The following is a 19,135-nucleotide window of genomic DNA, read 5'->3' on the forward strand; positions in this document are numbered from 1 at the left end:
ACAAATCTTTAACCAAATTAAAGTGCTTCAAATATGAATTGCTTCTTGGCATGAAGATTGCCTGGTACTAATTATGTTATATATTGATAACTATGTTTCAATATGTAGATATCTAGGTGGTGCAGTGGCTAGAACACTGGGCCTGGGGTCAGGAAGACCTGAATTTGGGTCTGCACTCAGATACTTATTAGCTCTGTGATACTGAGCAAGTTACTTAACCCTGTTTGCCTCAGTTTCCTTACCTGTAAAATGAGCTAGAGAAGGAAATGACAAATCATTCCAGTGCCTTTATCAAGAGAACCCCAAATGGGGTCACACATTGTCAGACACAACTGAAACGATCGAACAACAAATATTTCTATATAGTGTGTTTCTTCTGTATTACTGTATATTTTATTTTATGCCTTTTCAAAGTTCATGTTGAATAGGGGGTCCATGGGCATTACTACACTGCCAAAGAGGTCCATGACCCAAAAAGATAAAACCCCCTGACCTAAACTAATGGGGAGCCCCAATCTGTTCTTTCTCCATACATTTGGTAATTCAAAAATCAAAGAGATATTTTGTTCCCCAAAATCCTCTCATCATTTCATTCCACCCAAACGGTGCCACATGGCTTAGATGCCCACTGTTAATCATCAGATATTTCTGGTGCCCTCTACCTCGGAGCTTGAAACAATAACCAGCCTCTTTCTTTTTCAGACAGGAAGCATTGCTGGCTGCTATCAGTGAAAAGGATGCCAACATAGCCTTGCTTGAACTGTCTGCTTCCAAGAAGAAGAAGACACAAGAGGAAGTAATGACCCTGAAACGTGAAAAAGACCGACTGGTGCATCAGTTGAAGCAGCAGGTGGGCTCGTATGCATGTACATACTTTCTTTCCTTGCCAAAGTCTGGGCCTTTATTTCAGGCTTCGTGTCTTAGCTGTTCATCCTCGCTCAGTTTTCATCAGGCAGACATCAGCAGCTAAGGCAAGGTAGGCTGATGGTAACAACTCAACCATCACTCTCACAGCATCCCGTGGCTTCTCCATAACCCTACCCATGCATGCCAGCTTGTGTGTGGCCCATGCTCTGGGTTTTCATCCTTCCATTATTGCTTCTTTTCCTTACTAAGTCATTCTCAACTTTTCCCCCCATTGGACCTACTCTAATGTGTGACTAAATCCTAGCGACTCCTTAATTACATTTTGTGAATCCTCTGTTACCTACTGTCTGTGTGACCTAGGGCAAGTGACTTAGCCACTCTGGGCCTCTGTTTCTTCATCTACAAAATGACTGGGGTGGACTAGAAGGTCTTTAAGGTCCTTTGCAGCTCTGAATCTATGATCACCTTTTATATTATGTGTGATTCTTCGTCCACAGAAGCAGTCACCTTTATTTTGTTGTCCCCTCTCTGCTACTCTCAAATTCCCTTGTTTGCTTTTCCTCCTCACAAATTCTGTTGTTTAGCTTTTCTCCTTTCCCATGCCTGATCTCTGTATTCTCTGAACTCTTTCTCTTCATCATTCCTCACCACAGTGAGGTTTGATGTCTAGCCATTAGAAGCTTCAGCACCATGGAGAGTGCCTTGACACCTCTCCCTCCCTCTGCCCCCCCGCCCCCCATGAAAATTGAGAAATCACCTCCCTTGCTCCCCAGAGCCTAGATGATCAGTATCTTTTGATAACACCTTTTGGTCTTACTGCTCTCTACCTCCAACTTCTCCCGGATGTTTGTCCCTGTGTGTTGAGGTGGACCACCTCTTGCCTTTGCTTTCTGCCAGATGCTTTGCAATGGGCTTACCTGGCAATTAGAGACCATGGTGTCCCAAAATTAATGCTTGAAATATTTTCAAGTTATTTATCCTCTTAAATAACTTGAGGGCTTTTGCATGCAATGGTTCATGAGCCCACCCCACTCCCAGACTTCTCTCTTTATTCTGAGATCTAACTTTGAAAGTTCTCTATCTCCCTGGTGGCCTTGACCTCATGAAAGGCTTGCTACTTATGAAGGTCAAAATTTTGAAATGGCTTGTAGATGATTTAACTTTCTGTTGCCACACAGACTGTGTCTGTATCGAGGTGAGTCCTGGGGATGGCTCTCTGGTCCCAACAAGGGTGACTTTAGTCAAGAAAAGCAGGTCTATGATGGGAGGCAGGGAAGCGAGAGCTCAGGAATCCTCAGAGGGTGCTCCATACTTTTCTTTTTGCAGGGTATCTTTAGGCCCTGACCATGTGTATCCTTTTTTGCCTGGCTGAGCAGACTCCTAGCCTTGGCTTACTAGCCCTTCAGAGAAATCCATTGCTGTCCAACACTGGGGGTCATTTTGCAGACTGGCATGGGGTTTGGGCGCTAGGGTGTCATCCATTATAATTCTTCATTTGGAGCTGTACATCCTTTCCTTGAGATTCGCAATCACTCAGCAACAGAAAGTTAAGACGAAGCCTTTCTTTGCCCTAGGTCTTCCCCATGCCCTCTCGCGTCTCACCTCCTGCACCTAACCATTGTAGCTCTCTCCTACAGGTTTATAGATATAAGAAACATCCCCAGAGCATGAACATACCATCCACCTGTGATGTTGGCTTCATCACAGATATTGCTGCCACCTACCTCGGCTCCAGCCATGATGCACACATGATCCCAAAGTCTCAGGTCAGTCAGCTGTGTAGGAAGCTTTTCCTGTCCCCCTTCCCAGCCATGATATACATCTGTGCCAAGACCAGGCATCAACTCCTTGGCTATCTCGCTCTCCTCCTGTAGGCATGCCTTGGCTGAAATTGTACAGCTGAGCTGCAAAGCATTGTGGGGAGTTGTTGACCAAGCAATAGTAATTTTTTTCTTTCAAGGCTTTTGAATAATCCTCTCACTGCCCATCTTATTTCTCCCTTAGTCTTGGAGCCATAAGGGGATTAAAAAAGAAAATAAAAGGAAACAGAGAAAAACAAGCCGAAAACAAACAATACTAGGGCAAAACTGTGTGTTTTTCAAGTCTTTTTTTAACGTAGAAATGTGTTCTGGATTCCTGGAATGATTGAGCAAAGCCCTTCAACTTGCTCCTAGGGGAATGTACAAAGTGTTCCTTATTTGCAACGGGCTTGATTTTATGGAACATGAAATGTGTTTGAAAAATGGTCAGTCAGGGTAGAGAAATGCCAAGTGGGAGCAGATTGTGGGAAGCTGTAGCAACAGGAGAAGGAGCAGAGGCAGGCGGCCTCAAGGAGCCCTTAGCCTTTAGAATTGGGAGGGAGCAAAGCATTGGCCCCAGGAAGACTGTCTCAGCTGGGGCAGTATGGCTTCTTTGATAGAGGGACCCAATGCCTTTGATCAACTGCTTGAATCCAAAATAAGCCATGTATAGACAGTCTTGTCCAGATAAATTAAGAAGGGGATACCGCTAGGAGGAATTGACAACCACTAATTGAGGAAGAAATCAATGAGCATTTATACAGTGCTAATGACAATAACAACAGATGGTATTGGTATGATGCTTTAAGGTCTACAAAACACTTTCCATATGTTAGCAATGGATGTGGAGTCAGGAAGACCTGAGCTTGAATCCTACCTTACACACTTACTAATGGGTGACCCTGGGTAAGTCACTTAACCACTTGTCTTCCTCAGTTTCCTCTTCTGTAAAATGGGGATACCTCCCAGAATTATTGTGACAATAAAACAAAACAGTATTTGTAGGCCGGTTCATAAACTTTAAAGTTTTAAAGTCAGCTTAAAAATATGATATAACTGGTTATTGTTAGTTATCATCTTTATTATTATTGCCATCCTCACCCTATTACTCAATCCTACTGTGTGCTAGGCACTGTGGGTAAAATTACAAGGACCGAAATCGTCCTCCCTCATAAAGAACTTACGTTCTGATGGAGGAGACAAGTCCATATACACGTATCTATGGAATGATCAGAAGTAGAATGTCATTTGGGATGAAGGAGACCATCATGTGGGGGCATCAGGGAAGTTCAATGGCAAAGACTGTGTTCTGACTGTGTGTTTGTGATGCAGAGATGAGGAGTGAGGGCATTCTAAGTCTAGGGGCTGATCATCATAGGGACGTGGAGGTGGGACCTCCAGAGTTGGGATGAGAGGCAGAGAGAGGTCCAGTTTAGCCTGGCTGTAGACTACGGGAAGGGGAGTAATGTATGTTGAGAATGGAAAAAGAGTTTGGGAACAGGGTATACAGGAGGTTAAAAGCGAAGTCAAGAAGCTTATATTTCATTTTCTGCCAAAACATTCTAGGTATGTTTGGAGTTGTTTGGAAGGGTGGCAATTGCCAGAGTATTCAGCTGGGTGTCTAGAAGACTTGGATTAACCTCCTGCCTTGGACATTTTGTACCTGTGTAACCCTGAGCAAATTACTTAACCACTGTCTTCCTCAGTTTCCTCAGTTGTCAAGTGAGATTGATAATAGCCTGTACTTCAAAGGATTGTGAAAATCAAATGAGCTAATATTTTAATAATGTCTTGGCACATGGTAGACATTTAACAAGTTCTTGTCCTTCCCCCAATCCCCCCTAGCCTCAGTTTCCTCACTTATAAAATAGCGGTCACAGTAGCACCTCCCTCTCAAGGTTGTCATGAGGGTCTAGTGAGATAATATATGAAAAGTGCTTTCAGATCAGGAAAATGCCTGAGAAATGCCAGCAATCACCATCCTCTTCATCTTTGCCATGTTAGCAAAAGGATCTTCACATGAAATTTTACTCCCAATTCCTCCTAACAGTCTTCAAAGGTGCCGTCTTCTCATCAGGCTCGGTAAGGTAGATCACAGGTCCCTGTTTTCCCTGCTCTCTTGTCCAATGAGATACTCAGCAAGCCACATGGCCTCTGGGCAGACAGTGGAGCAGCAAACATGCTCCTTGTCCCAGTTCCCAGGTCCCATGACTAATAGCCAATAATCAAAAGACTTAGAGGCTTTTTTTTTTGAAGTCACTGGACTAGTGAAGGTCACAGTCAGAAGGGACCTCTCATCATCCAACTGAGGACTAACCAAGGTTCCACCCTATAATATCACAGAGTTTTACCCAATCTTCTTTTAAAGACCTCTAGCAAAAGTCACATAATTACCTCCTTAATTCTACTTGAGAAGGGTTTCAATTGCTATGAAGTTTTTCGTTTTTTGAAACTTTTATTTTCTGTATTTTTTTCAATTAAAAAGCATTTATTTTCTCTACCTCCAACACCCTCACTTCCTAAATGTAAAGAAAAAGAAAGCCCTTGCAGCAAATATTCAAAATCAAGGAAAACAAATTCCCAAATTGGCCGTGCACACACATATACACATATGTATTTGTGTTTGTATATATGTATATGTGTGGGTGTGGATGTGTATCTATTTATGTGTCTATGTATCTGTCTGTCTATCAAATAATTCTACCCCAGAGCCCCTCACTCTGTATCAGGAGGTGAGAAACAGGCTTCATCATTAATCTTTTGGAATCATAGACGTAAACACATTGAACAGAGCTCTGATATCTTTCAAAACTGTTCATTCTTACAATATTGTGATAGAATAATTTTGTCTGGTTCTGTTCACTTCCCCTTGCATCAGTTCATATAAGTCTTCTTAGACTTCTCTGATACCACCCCTTTTATCCTAGATTTTTTCTGTAACAATTGCTCATTGCTTCAAGTTATACCCTTTGGGGACAAACACAATGAGTCTAATCCCTCTTTTGCACAATGGCCTCTCAGATCTTAAAGAAAGGCAGCTTTAGCTTTCACCCCAAGTTCTTTCTTCTCCAGGTCAATTATGCCCAATTCCTTTCACTAGTCCTCATGTGACATGAGCTCAGATTCCCACAACATCCTCATTAGCCCTCCTAAGCTCCCCGACCAGTATTTGGTGACTCGGCTCTGTTCCTCCTTTTTCAGACAGTCGGGGCATTTGCTTGTCTCCCTTCCTGAGGTGTCTTTCTCATGCTCCACAATCCTTTGAAAATCACCAGCAAGTGTTCAGGAATTATATATGAGAAGTATTTTGGTGCCTGAACTTTTTTTTTTTTTTTATCAAGGATCCCAACATTTTATTTTATTTTATTTAAATTTTATTATTTATTTAATATTTTAGTTTTCAACATTGATTTCCACAAGATTTTGAGTTACAAATTTTCTCCCCATTTCTACCCTCCCCCCACTCCAAGATGGTATATATTCTGATTGCACCGTTCCCCAGTCAGCCCTCCCTTCTGTCACCCCACTCCCTCCCCCCATCCCCTTATCCCTTTTCCCCTTATTTCTTGTAGGGCAGGATACATTTCTATGCCCCATTCCCTATATATCTTATTTCTCAGTTGCATAAAAAAACTTTTTCTTTTGAGCATCTGATTTTAAAACTTTGAGTTCCAAATTCTCTCCCCTCTCCCCTTCCCACCCATCCTCCCTAAGAAGGCAAGCAATTCAACATAGGCCACACATGTAGCACTATGTAAAACCCTTCCAAAATACTCATGTTGTAAAAGACTAGCTATATTTTGCTCCCTCCTATCCTGTCCCCCTTTATTCAGTTTTCTCCCTTGACCCTGTCACTTTTCAAAAGTGTTTGCTTTTGATTACCTCCTCCCCCTATCTGCCCTGCCTTCTATCATCCCTCCTTTTTTATCCCCTTCCCCCTACTTTCCTGTGGGGTGATATATACAATTGAGTGTGTATGTTATTCCCTCCGCAAGTCAAATCCAATGAGAGCAAGATTCACTCATTCTCCCTCACCTGCCTCCTCTTCCCTTCCAATGAACTGCATTTTCTTGCTACTTTTATGTAAGATAATTTACCCCATTCTATCTCTCACTTTCTCCCACTCTCAATATATTCCTCTCTCATCCCTTAATTTAATTTTATTTTTTTTAGATATCGTCCTTTCATATTCAAGTCATCCTGTGCCCTCTGTCTCTCTCTCTATATATATACATATATATGTATATTCCCTTCAACTACCCTAATACTGAGAAAGGTCTCATGAATTACACACATCATTTTTCCATGTAGGAACGTAAACAAAACAGTTCAACTTTTCTTTCTTGTTTACCTTTTCATGCTTCTCTTGATTCTTGTGTTTGAAAGTCAAATTTTCTATTCAGCTCTGGTCTTTTCACTGAGAAAGCTTGAAAGTCTTCTATTTTATTGAAAATCCATATTTTGCTTTGGAGCATTATACTCCATTTTGCTGGGTAGGTGATTCTTGGTTTTAATCCTAGCTCCTTTGACCTCCAGAATATCATATTCCAAGCCCTTCGATCCCTTAATGTAGAAGCTGCTAGATCTTGTGTTATCCTGATTGCATTTCCACAATACTCAAATTGTTTCTTTCTGGCTGTTTGCAGTATTGTCTTCTTGAGCTGGGAACCCTGGAATTTGGTGACAACATTCCTTGGAGTTTTCTTTTTGGGATCTTTTTGAGGAGGTGATCGGTGGATTCTTTCACTTTCTATTTTACCCTCTGGCACTAGAATATCAGGGCAGTTTTCTTGGATAATTTCTTGAAAGATGATGTCTAGGCTCTTTTTTGATCATGGCTTACAGGCAGTCCAATAATTTTTAAATTATCTCTCCTGGATCTATTCTCCAGGTCAGTGGTTTTTCCCATGAGATATTTCACCTTGTCTTCCATTTTTTTCATTCATTTGGTTCTATTTATTAGTATCTTGATTTCTCATAAAGTCACTAGCTTCCACTTGCTCCTATCTAATTTTTAAGGTGGTATTTTCTTCAGTGGTCTTTTGGACCTCCTTTTCCATTTGGCTAATTCTGTCTTTCAGGGCATTCTTCTCATTGGCTTTTTGGAGCTCTTTTGCCATTTGAGTTAGTCTATTTTTTAAGGTGTTATTTTCTTCAGTATTTTTTCGGTCTCCTTTAGCAAGTCATTGACTTGTTTTTCATGTTTTTCTTGCATCTCTCTCATTTCTGTTCCCAATTTTTCTTCTAGTTCTCTTACTTGCTTTTCCAAATCCTTTTTGAGCTCTTCCATGGCCTGAGACCAATTCATATTTTTCTTGGAGCCTTTTAATGTAGGATCTTTGGCTTTGTTGACTTCTTCTGGTGTATGTTTTGATTGTCTTTGTCATCAAAAAAAAAGATTCTAGCGTCTGAGTCTGCATTTGAGTCTGAGTATGTTTTTGCTGCCTGGCCATGTTCCCAGCCAACTACTTGACCTTTTTGACTACTTGAGCTTCTTGTCAGGGAAGACTGTTTGTAGAGTACAGAGTGCTTTGTCCCAAGCTTTAGGGGCTGCGCTGCTGTTTTCAGAGCTACTTCTACTCCACTGTCACTGCAAGCTCTGCCACAGCAGTATTCCTCCTCCCCCAAGAACTGCCAACCAGGATTGTGACCCAGATCCAAGCAGGGCATAGCAAGCCCTGCATTCCTGCTCTGGTCTGCCACTTGGTTCCTCCCACTGTGTGATCCAGGGACTTTGGAAGCAGCTGATGCTGGAGCTCTGGAAGCAGCCACAGGAGCTTCTTGCTGCTGCTGCCACCATGGCACTGCCTGCACTGCCCCCAGGGCTGGGGCTGGACTGCTTTCTAACCAGATCTAGCAGTTTTCCCACTAACCTGTTCTGTGGTCTTTGGCATTTGTGGGTTGAAAAGTCTGGTAACTGCCACAGCTCAATGATTCATGGCCCTAAGGCCTGCTCCAGGCCAACTCCCAGTCTGGTCTCTACTGGCATGGCCCATGCTGGGCTGCGCTCCACTCCCAGCACAGTGCAACAGACCCTTCCCAGTGACCATCCAGGCCATCCTGGGCTGGCGACCTGCTTACCTCTGCTATTTCGTGGGTTCCACAGCTCTAGAATTTGTTCAGAGCCATTTTTATAGAGTGATTTGGGGGAGAACTTATGCAAGTCCCTGCTTTTCAGCCGCCATCTTGGCTCTGCCCTACTGAATTTTTTTTGCTGTTATTTCAGCCAGGTTTTATGAAAGATAGTTGAAGATTTTGCCGGGGGTCGTTATTGTCTGGGTCCATCATTAATCATTAACAGAGAGTAGATGGGTGCTGGAGCTGTGATTTTACTGGGTTAGGGAACTCCCAGGTGAGAAAACTCCTAACAATGCAGGTCAGTGCTTCCTCTGCAACACTTGAACCCAGCTCATCCTGGCTTTGAGGTCAGCTCTCAAGCTATTGTGCCATGCTGACTCTGTAAGGTAGCCAGGTAAAATATTCGATGAAGCAGTATTAGTGTATCCCATAGTGTTCTGAAGGTAAGCCTTGGCTGTATGGCCTACTTTTGCCGTGTTGTCCCCTTGAAGTTCCCATAGAATACATCAAGTACACCTCAACTTTGACGAGTCTTCATTGGATTAGGAAATGAGACAGAATCATAGAAATGAGAAACTCTCAGGTTTGGAAGGGATCTAATAAGCCATCCAGTGAACCCGTATGTGAAAAAATGCCCTCTACAGTATCTCCAACAAGCGGTCATAGAGCCTTTCCTAGAAGACTTCCATTGGTGAGAACAAGCAAAACCCCTTGGAAAGTTCTAATTGTTAGGACTTGTTTCTTCGAGGTCCAGAATTGGGATGTTCTTAAGAAAATATAACTACTTAGCAAAGTTCCCCAGGCTTTGCAAAGTATGTCCCACTGCCATGGCCTGTAATTGCTGATATCATGGCATCCTATCCTTTTCTATCACATTTTAAGACAGTATTTCCCAAGAGGTGTTTGCTTACCACTTGAGCTAATCCTTCTGCAACCTGACCATAAGGAGCAGTCTGTGTCCTTGGTGTTTCCTCATTTATAGACAGACACATGCATGAGCACACATATATGCATAGATAGTTATGCATATGTCTATACATGTGTACATATATACATACGTAGGCAGTTACATAAGAGATAGGTTCTTAGATACACACATGTGCACGCATATATGTAAGTAGATAAGTACGTAAGTAGATAAGACATGTACGTAGATGTAGCGATACAAAGATAAAGCAGCCATTTATTAAATACGTATAAGGAGTCAAACAGTGTGTTAAGTCCTGGGGATCCAAAGACAAGCAAACAAGATAGTCCTCTGCCTCTGAGAAGCCTATATTAAAATGGGGTGAGATACCACATAATGGAGCTAGAGGGAGTAAACATTTGTAGAGGGCTCACTATGTACAAGACCCTGTCTTATGTACTTTACAAGTATTATCTCATTTGATCTTCACAACAACCCTAGGAGGTAGGTGCTGTTATTAACCTCATTTTGCAGTTGAAGAAACTGAGACAAATAAAGGTTAAGTGACTTGTCCAGGGTCACACAGCTAGTAAGTGCCTGAGGCTGGATTTGAGCTCAGATCTCTTCTTGACTCCAGGCTCAGTGCTCTACCCATTGCACCAACTGTGAGGTGATGACTTGGTTCTCATCAATATAAGGTGAAAACTCTCTTATTAGGATGGTTCCCAGTATGGAGTTTCTGGTGGGGAAGAAGTAGGGGGGAAAGTCAGAGTGGAAACAGCAAGGTTTGGAGCCAGTCAAGTGCTCTTTTTAATGGGAGTTTATATTTACTTTTTATGTCTCTTGCATTTACTAGTGGGGTGAATATGCTATTACTCTCTTATAAAATGTAAGCACCTGGAGGATAGAAATTATCTCATCTTTGTCTTAACATCTTCATCTACTAGCACATAGTAGGCATTTAATAACTACTTACTGAATTGTTAAATTTCAAGGAGAATACAAGGAAGGAAGACATTGAGGGTTAAGACAAAATTATTATTATTCCAAATGCATATCTCTGACACTTTAATTGAGCTTTGACCTTGTTAATGCTATGCCACCATTATTACAGATTGCACTTCCATCTGTTCGTGCTCATCCTGATTCTCCTGCATTGTATCATGAGCTCCAGCATCCATTCACCTTTCTGGGGATCTTCCTCAACTTGTCTTGTTATTGTGATGATACCAATGGAGAACGTGGGCTGTCCACTGGTTATTTCTCATTTTGGGCACATGATTGAACCATCATCTTCTTCAGTCCTCCATGTTTCTGATGACATCCTTTACCCAGAAACCCCTGGGCATTTCCTCATTTGTCCTCTATTGTAATGTCCTTGAATCTGCCACATACCTCTTCACCATCCTTTGGGTGATTCTCACCTACAGTTCTCTGGTGACTGTGACATTTTGTGGCTTATGGCCATGCAGCACTACTGCAAGACAGGAGGTTTGAAAAGGATGGGCATTTGCTTCCTGGAGAATGTTGGCATTGGTAAGAGAACTTGCAGTTTCCCAGATTCTCATGACTGCCCTTTCCTGCTCTTACCTTCTAATTTTCCCACAAAAATCTCAACCTTTTTTTGTTTTTCTTGTATCTGACTTCCTTCCCCTCTTTGTTTTTGTTATACTCATCTCTGAACATGATGCTGCTGAATTCCAAGGCTGGGTCGGGATGCTTTTTGTGAGGGGAATCTCTCCGTGCCATCTCTGGGAAGGTTCAGGTGTCCCAGACATCAATTTGCTTAGAAAAAATCTGAACCTCTGTTCAGTGTCCAGAAAAGATGGCCCCAAAGGCAGTAGGCAGTGAGCTCACCAATCCCAACTGAGTTGAACCACAACAGAATCTTGACTCTGCAATTCTGTGACTGACGGCTGAATTGGCTCTAGACAAAGACAGGAATGAAAGGCATAGTATCAAGGAAAATACAGTTTCCTACACCAATTCTGTTGTTTTGAAAACTATTATGGGGTGATAATAATTTAGTATTAATTCTCTGTGTCTTCCTTCTACTCTCCTTGGAATCCATAAGTAGTTATTAAATGCCTACTGTGTGCTAGTAGATGGGGATATTAAGACAAAGATGAAATAGTTACTGCCCTTAGGATGATTACATTTTATAAGAGCAAACTAGCATGTTCACACATTAGTAAATGCAAGAGATACACAAAAATAAACCCCAAATTACTTTGTTTAGAGAACTGTGTTAACTGGGGGAATCAAATGAAAATCCTCAGAGGTGATGTTTTAGCTGAGCCCCATTAAAGAGTTCTTTCTACCTATGCTTCTTCTAAAACATACCTCCATCTCCTTTTACTCCATCCTGTTTTGTCCGCCTTCCAGACCTATAAGGGTTTAGGGAGTGAGGGCAGGGGACAGAAAGTTGATAACAAACTTCCTTCCTTCCTTCATTCCTTCCTTCCTTTGTTCCTTCCTTGCTTTCTTCCCTCCCAAGTCCTTCCTTCTTTCCTTCCCTCTTTCCTTCCTTCCTTCCTCCCTCCCTCCCTCTCTTATCTTCTCTCCTGTATCCCCCTCCCCTCTCCTCCCTTTTCTCTCCCTTCTGCTCCTTTCACCTTTTATCCTCTCCTCCTCTCCCCTCCTCTTCTTCCTCTCTCTCCTCCCTTCTTCTCCATCACTTCCCCTCCATCCCTCCCTTCTTCCCTCCCTCTCTCCACTATCTCACCTGGTCTGGTAGAAATGGAGTGGCCCCTCATGCCTACTACTGAATGGCACAGGAGCATTAACACCCTCCATTTCTGAGCTGAACGGGTTCACCCTTCCTTAGGTAGCCCTAGTGGTCCCATGATTCTGGGACCCACCATATTATTTTGAGCCTTCATGTGGCCACCCAATCGGGTGTAGCCCTAATGCAGCTGACAGCTCTCAACCTCAAGCAGTACACCAACCTGAGCCTCAAAGGTAGCATGTGTTACCTTGCCTAGTTTCAGAATAAGTACTAATTCAACACCAGACCTCCTATTGGGCGACAATTTTGTTTAAGAGAGTAAGAAAGAAAAGATAATCATCTTCCCCTCTTTTGTTTCTTGCATCCAATCCTGCCTTAGAAGAAAGAATTGACATCAAAATAATTAATTTTGAAACTGTTGGATTTGTCTTCTGTTAAGCGTTTTTGAAGAAGACTTAAAACTCAATCTTACCCCATAAGCTCTATTCCCAAATGTCCCTCTGTGATCTGAAGAAGCTGATATGTACATCCTTTTTAGAAATGCCTTTTAAAAAATGAGAGCCAGACATTATTGTTTGGTGAAAATTAGAACCAGCCTCTTCCTTAAAATCATTAGAACACTTTTGAGAGAAGATCTGTGTTTTCCTAAACGTTCTTCCCCTCTTTGTCCTTTCTCTTGGTTCTTTTGGGGGATCTTGGGCACCATTGTCAAAAAAGTTTCAGAGACCATATTGATCACGCAGGAGCAGCGAGATGCCTGAGCCACTGTCTGCCATTCCATCTTGGGGAAAGGGAAACTTGAGCTTTCCCCTCCCACTGCTTCTCCCCTGGAGCCTGTTGGAAGAGCAGAGCCAAACATCTGGGTGAATGTTCCTGGGTCAATGCCAACCTTGGAGCAGAATAACTCGTTTGATGGGGAGGGACAGCGCCGTGTATTAAATGGAAGGTCACAGTTCTTCAGGCACAGAGTCAGGAAAGCTATGAATGACTGTGGGACAGAGCAGAAGTCTGCCCCCAACCATGCATACACACACACACACACACACACACACACACACACACACACACACACACACCAGTTCAGTGGATCAGAGAACCTGGAGCTGAAAAGGATCTTAGGGGGCTCATTCATCTTGGAATGTGTCCAGGTGAGGTAGAAATCTTCTTGTAAGGCATTTATTGAGTCCCTACTATGTTCCAGGCAGTGTGCTAAGTGCTAAAGACACAAAGTAAAAAAATAAATAAAGCCCCCAAACCAGTCCCTGCCCATAAGGAGCATGCGTTCTACCAAGGGGAGGGGGAGCATCATAGATGAGCACAGATATATCAATATTTCAAAGTAATTTCTAGGGTGAAGGTAGAATCGCATCATTTGGGATAATGGAGTATGTGTGTCAAGGAAGACCTCATAAAGGAAGGAATATATAATCTGAGCCTTGAAGGGAAGAAGGGATATCCAAGTTGGCAAACTATGGTTTAGGCCTTTTATTTTCCTAGAGAAACTCATGTGACGGAAGCGGGTGCCAAGACCTTGGTCTGGCTGTGGTGGGCAGGACGTGTGGGACTCACTGACCCTGGGGCCCCCATAGATGTGTATTGTGCTTGGCTGAAGTCCACAAAAGCTTGCTCTGATCAGAGAATCCTAATTCAATACAGACTCACCCTCAGATTGAGTTGCCCAGATGCAAATGAATTCTATTACTGATTCACATTAGGATGAACTGCTCCAGTCACATGGGTGGGACCCAGGCCCATCCTTTCTCTGAGCCCTGACTAGAGCTCTTATGAGGGTGGGGCAGTGAGAGCTTTTCCCTAGGTTGCCAAAATTTAGAGGGGTCCAAGAGCACCATCTGGGGTATTAACTTCCAATTTTTTGTGGGATTACTTGTTTCACCAGATACTCTCCTCAGGAACTTCAGTGTTAGAATGAAACATTTAGGGTCCCTTGACAATAGGCTAAGGGCAGAGATACACCAATGAAAGTATAAATAGAACCATGTCTCTAAGAAATCCTCTTTGTCGTCTCAAGGCCCTGTCAAGGGCATCCTACCAGTAGGACAGACCATCTAAGTGTAGAATGGCAAGCTGGAGAGAGTGTAGGATTGACAATTGGAGACCCTGCTGCAAAACAGCAATCTTTGGATTTAGGATCGTAGACACAGAGTGGCCTTGGAAGTTGGCTGCTCCAGCCTCTTCATTCTAGAGTGGAAAAGACAGAAACCCAGACAGGTGCAGGGGGCAAAGCTGAGACCTGAACCCGGGTCCTTTCACTCCTAATTCAATGTCCTTTGGAATACAGCAGACTTTTAAAATCATGATTCTGCCAAAATAAATCGTTTCTGTAAATGAAAACTTAACAGCTAGGTACAACACTATACACATGTGTGTATATACACACATATGGACACACATGTACACACAATCATAAGTTTGGAGTTATAAGGGACCCTTGAGCACCAAGGACACCCTCTCATTTCGTTGATGAGAGATCCGAGAAACAGAGCTTAAATGCCTAGGGTCACACATCTAGTAAGCATCTGAGGAGGAATTTGAACTCAGCTCTTTCTGACCACACTTCCAGCCCTCTATCCACTGTACCAGCTAGATGCCTCACTTTTCAGCAACCCAGACCCAGGATTTCATCAATATAGGGAACTTCATTTTCCCAAGCAAATGCGAACCACCATGTGATTGAGAAGCTCACAGAGTTACAGTCTTCACCTGGGCACTGAGAAGTTTGAGTGAATGGTCCATGGTTACATATCCATTAGATGGCAGAGGCAGGGTTTGATTTCAAGCTTTCGATTGGCTAAACTGTGTGACCATATTTGTAACCTATGTGACTTTGGGCAAGTCACCTGACTTTGTTGAGTCTCAGGTTCCTCATCTGTAAAATGATGGGACAGAACTCAGGAAAACACTCCAAATCACCCTGACTAATGGCAGGTATTCAGCTTATCACCACAGGCCCAAGAAGAGATGACAGTTTAGTTCCCTAACGCCCAGCCAGTGAACCAGGACATGGTGGTATATCTCAATGACATCTGGCTTTCCTCACTCATCGACTTATGACCAGAAAGGTAAAGGGTAGAGTTAGTATTAATCAGGATGAAGAGTAGGAAAATGGAAACTCTGCATTGGAAAGGAAGAAGCCCTGACCCACTGGAAAGAGTGTGAACCCGGGTTCTAGACCCGTGCTGACTAGGTATCAGGTCAATCATTTATCTTGTCTACCCTGGTTTTCTCTGACGTAAAATGTTGATAATGATACATGTCAGCTTCTGGACATGCCATTCACTAGAAAGAGCTCCCCTTGACCTGTGTTTGTTACAGTTTGGGGATGGGTTGAGAAGGGAAGGATAAGTGTTAGTTGGTGAAATCAGAGAGGGCATCATGGAGAAGGCAAAAGTCCCCATCAAACTTCCTGCTGCCAAAGGAGGTGCTTCTAAAATTTTTCTTCCCAAGAAGTAAAAAGTCTAACTAAATGAGAATCTCCCTGCTTGCTGCTTTTAATATACATGCAGAAAGTCTTTCCTATTGAATTATGCTACTTTAGAAAAACAAATAAATGAGTCTCAATTGTTAGTCTAAAAACATTTGCCAATTTGACTTCAGGCCTTTGGCAGGGCCAATCAGAATGGCCAGCTGAGCTGAAGGTGATCAAACCAAAGCTTCACATGGAAATGCCAAAAAGAGCTCTCTTTCTCTTTTTTAAATTTAAATTTCACATCTGTGCTCTATTTTTAAACATTTATTCTTTAAGTGATAACGCATGTTTTACCAGGGTTCTTATTGGATTAGACATGTTTGAAATCCTTTCTACTTTAACCTGTTCATTACTGCCTGAGAGGATGTCTGGATTCATCTTTGGAACTAGAAGAATAAATATCTAGGACCTTTATGGAGACCCGTATAATCAGGGAATCAGCTGGAGAGTGAGGTAAGCTCATGGCCCATCCTGAAATCTATGCAAACTAGATTGAGGGTCTAGAGTACAAGTTAGCCGGTGGTCTTCTCTTGTTGCAATGAGGGAGGCTTGCCATGCCTAAGTCTAGGTAACTTGTAGAGATATAGCTCTCCAAATGAGGAGGTACCTTTAAACTCTGTCCTGGTCCTACCACAGCTGGGGTATTTTATTCTGCAGAGAGTACAGAAGACAACAGGTCGTGCACAATGTTGACTTCTCTGTGTCTGAAGATTATGAGAAAGAACTAGTGGTATTTAGCTTAGGAAAGAGAAGATTCAGAGAGCTCATGTTAGCTTCTGGGAGTGCAGAGTGTTTCCTTCTTTGGAATTTTATTGCCAGCACTTAGTACAGTGTCTGACACATAGTAGGCATTTAATAAATGCTTGTTGATTACTATTTTATTCACTGACAACATAGCTGTCTTCAAGAAGTGGAAGGGCTGTTATATGGAAGATGAATGACTGAATAAATCACTTATTAAGTGTTTACTCAATGCTAAGCTCTGGATATACAAAGTCAAACAGTCCCTGCTCTCAAGGATTTCATGTTCTAACGGTGAAGACAACACAATCAGAAAGATTTTAGCTACAAGTAAGATGGAGAGATCCCATGGTTCTTTGAGTACAGCAGGAATCTGAAGTCAATGCCTCTTCTTTAATATCATTTGCAATGATAAAATCACATCAATTTCTGATATTGAACTATTTGATAATGCCAAGGACTTTGGTGGCAAGACCCTAACCCTAGCTCTCACCTGTTGCCAGGTTAAGCAGTGCCCTAATATTCTATGTAATCTCTAATCATGGAATGGCATATACTGAGATGCTTTTTGGGTCATGGAAAGAAGCCCAGTAGATAGAAGTGAGTTATAGCATGTTATCAGGGAGGAACTGTGCAAACGAAATGTCATGGATGACAATGTGAAGAGCTAGTAGGAACAGAGATATGCACTGTCCCTAAAGCATGGCCAGGGAAGAGCTGGCACCTCAACTGGGCCTTGAATGAGATTAAATATTCTTAGAGGAAGAGGGGAGGAAAGAGTGCATTTTAAGCTTGGGGAATGAGCAACCTAGGCAAAGGCAGGAGAGAGGAAATGGAACATTGTATATAAGAACCAGCAAGGAGTCCTCTTTGACTGGAATATAATGGCCCCAAAGTGGGAGCAGTGAAGAGACAGTTAGAATCAGATTGTGAAGATTTAACGTGCCAGACAAAGGAGAATGTGTCTCCTAGCACTTAATTCTCATGATCATTTGAAAAGGATCAAATGAGATATTTATAAAGCTCTTAACACTGCCTGGAACATAGTAGGTGCTTAATAAATCCTTTCCTTCCCCTTCCCCTTTCCCCCTTTCCCTTCCCTCTTCCCCCTTTCCCCTTCCCCCATCATTCTTCCCTTTCCCTCAGCATGTAAATAAAAGCTCTTCTGGCTATGTTCACCTTATCAATGAAGAAGGTTTGAACTTGAACTTCCCATCCTTGAGTCCTCCTGATACTGAATTGCAAAGGGAAAGAAAACTGATTTTGTTTAATCCACACTAAACAGGGACCAGTGAAGAAAGCTGGTTCTCTCCTTTTGTAACTCATCAGCTCCATGGCCTTTTCAGAGGTCCCCAACTTCAACTTTAAAAAAATATTTTACATATCTTCTATAGAATATTATCTTCATTTCCCAAGATATCCTTTTCCAAAGAGAACTATCTCTTGTAGCAAATATTAAAAACAAAGAGAAAAAAGTATTTCCACAAAACTAGCCCAGATATTAACCAAGTCTGCTGATATATTCCATTTTCTGCACCCACAGCCTCCACCCTTGCAAAGAAAGAAGAGAAGGGCTTTTTCATCTTTTCTCTACGCATAAGCTTAACACCATATGCAGTTTCATTCTTTTTGTCTTTTCATTTACACTACTGTAATCATTGCTGAGGGAAAGCTAAGTAACACGGTGTATAGAGTGCCAGCCTGGAGTCAGGAAGACTCATCTTTCTGAGTTCAAAACTGGCCTTAGATAATCACTGTGTTACCCTGGGCAAGTCACTAAACCCTATTTGCCTTAGTTTCCTTATCTGTAAAGTGATCTGGAAAAGGAAATGACAAACCATTCTAGGATCTTTGCCAAGAAAAACCTCAAATGTGATCACAAAGACATGACTGAAACAACTGAACACCACCACCGAAGTCATTGTTTATATTATTTTCCTGGTTCTGCTTATCGTATTCTGCATCAGTTCATATAAGTCATCTCATGCTTTCTGTATTCTTCGTGGTTATCATTTTTTATGGCATAATCAACGTTCCATTACATCGTGTACTACAACTTGTTTAGTCCTTCCCTAACTGATAATTTACTTTATTTCTAGTTTTCCTTGCTAACATACGTGCGCACGCGCGCGCGCGCGCACACACACACACACACACACACAAGCTGATGTGAATATATTGGAGTACATAAAAACTTTTCTTTATGTTTTTGATCATCTTGGAATGTGACTGTCTATGGTTATAGACAATTTAATTACTTTGTTTTAGCATAATTCCCTATTGATTTCCAGAATGATAGGATCAGTTCCAAAGTTCTACCAACTGTGTACATGTACTAGTGTTCCTACTTTCTAGTAACACACAACATTTACTGTTCCCATATTTTGTCACCCATACCAATTTGCTTCATATTAGTTTATATCTCAAGGTTATTTTCATTTGCATTTCTTTTGTTATGAGTGATTTCAAAACTTCTTTTCTATGGTTGTTAACGTTCTCCTTTTGTGAGCTACTGGTTTATTTCTTTT

The 19,135-nt window shown here is 42.1% G+C and overlaps 1 long non-coding RNA gene across 1 annotated transcript in view; it reads left to right on the forward strand.

Annotated features, from left to right (window-relative positions):
- The first annotated feature begins 708 nt into the window (after positions 1-708).
- Positions 709-19,135, forward strand: part of LOC118830547 — an 87,542-nt gene continuing 69,115 nt past the window's right edge. Inside the window, exon 1 of the long non-coding RNA XR_005009087.1 lies at positions 709-850. This is a non-coding gene — a long non-coding RNA (uncharacterized LOC118830547). The remainder of the gene's footprint in view (positions 851-19,135) is intronic.

Source organism: Trichosurus vulpecula, chromosome 9 (genome assembly GCF_011100635.1).
Source record: "Trichosurus vulpecula isolate mTriVul1 chromosome 9, mTriVul1.pri, whole genome shotgun sequence".
Taxonomy (NCBI): domain Eukaryota; kingdom Metazoa; phylum Chordata; class Mammalia; order Diprotodontia; family Phalangeridae; genus Trichosurus; species Trichosurus vulpecula.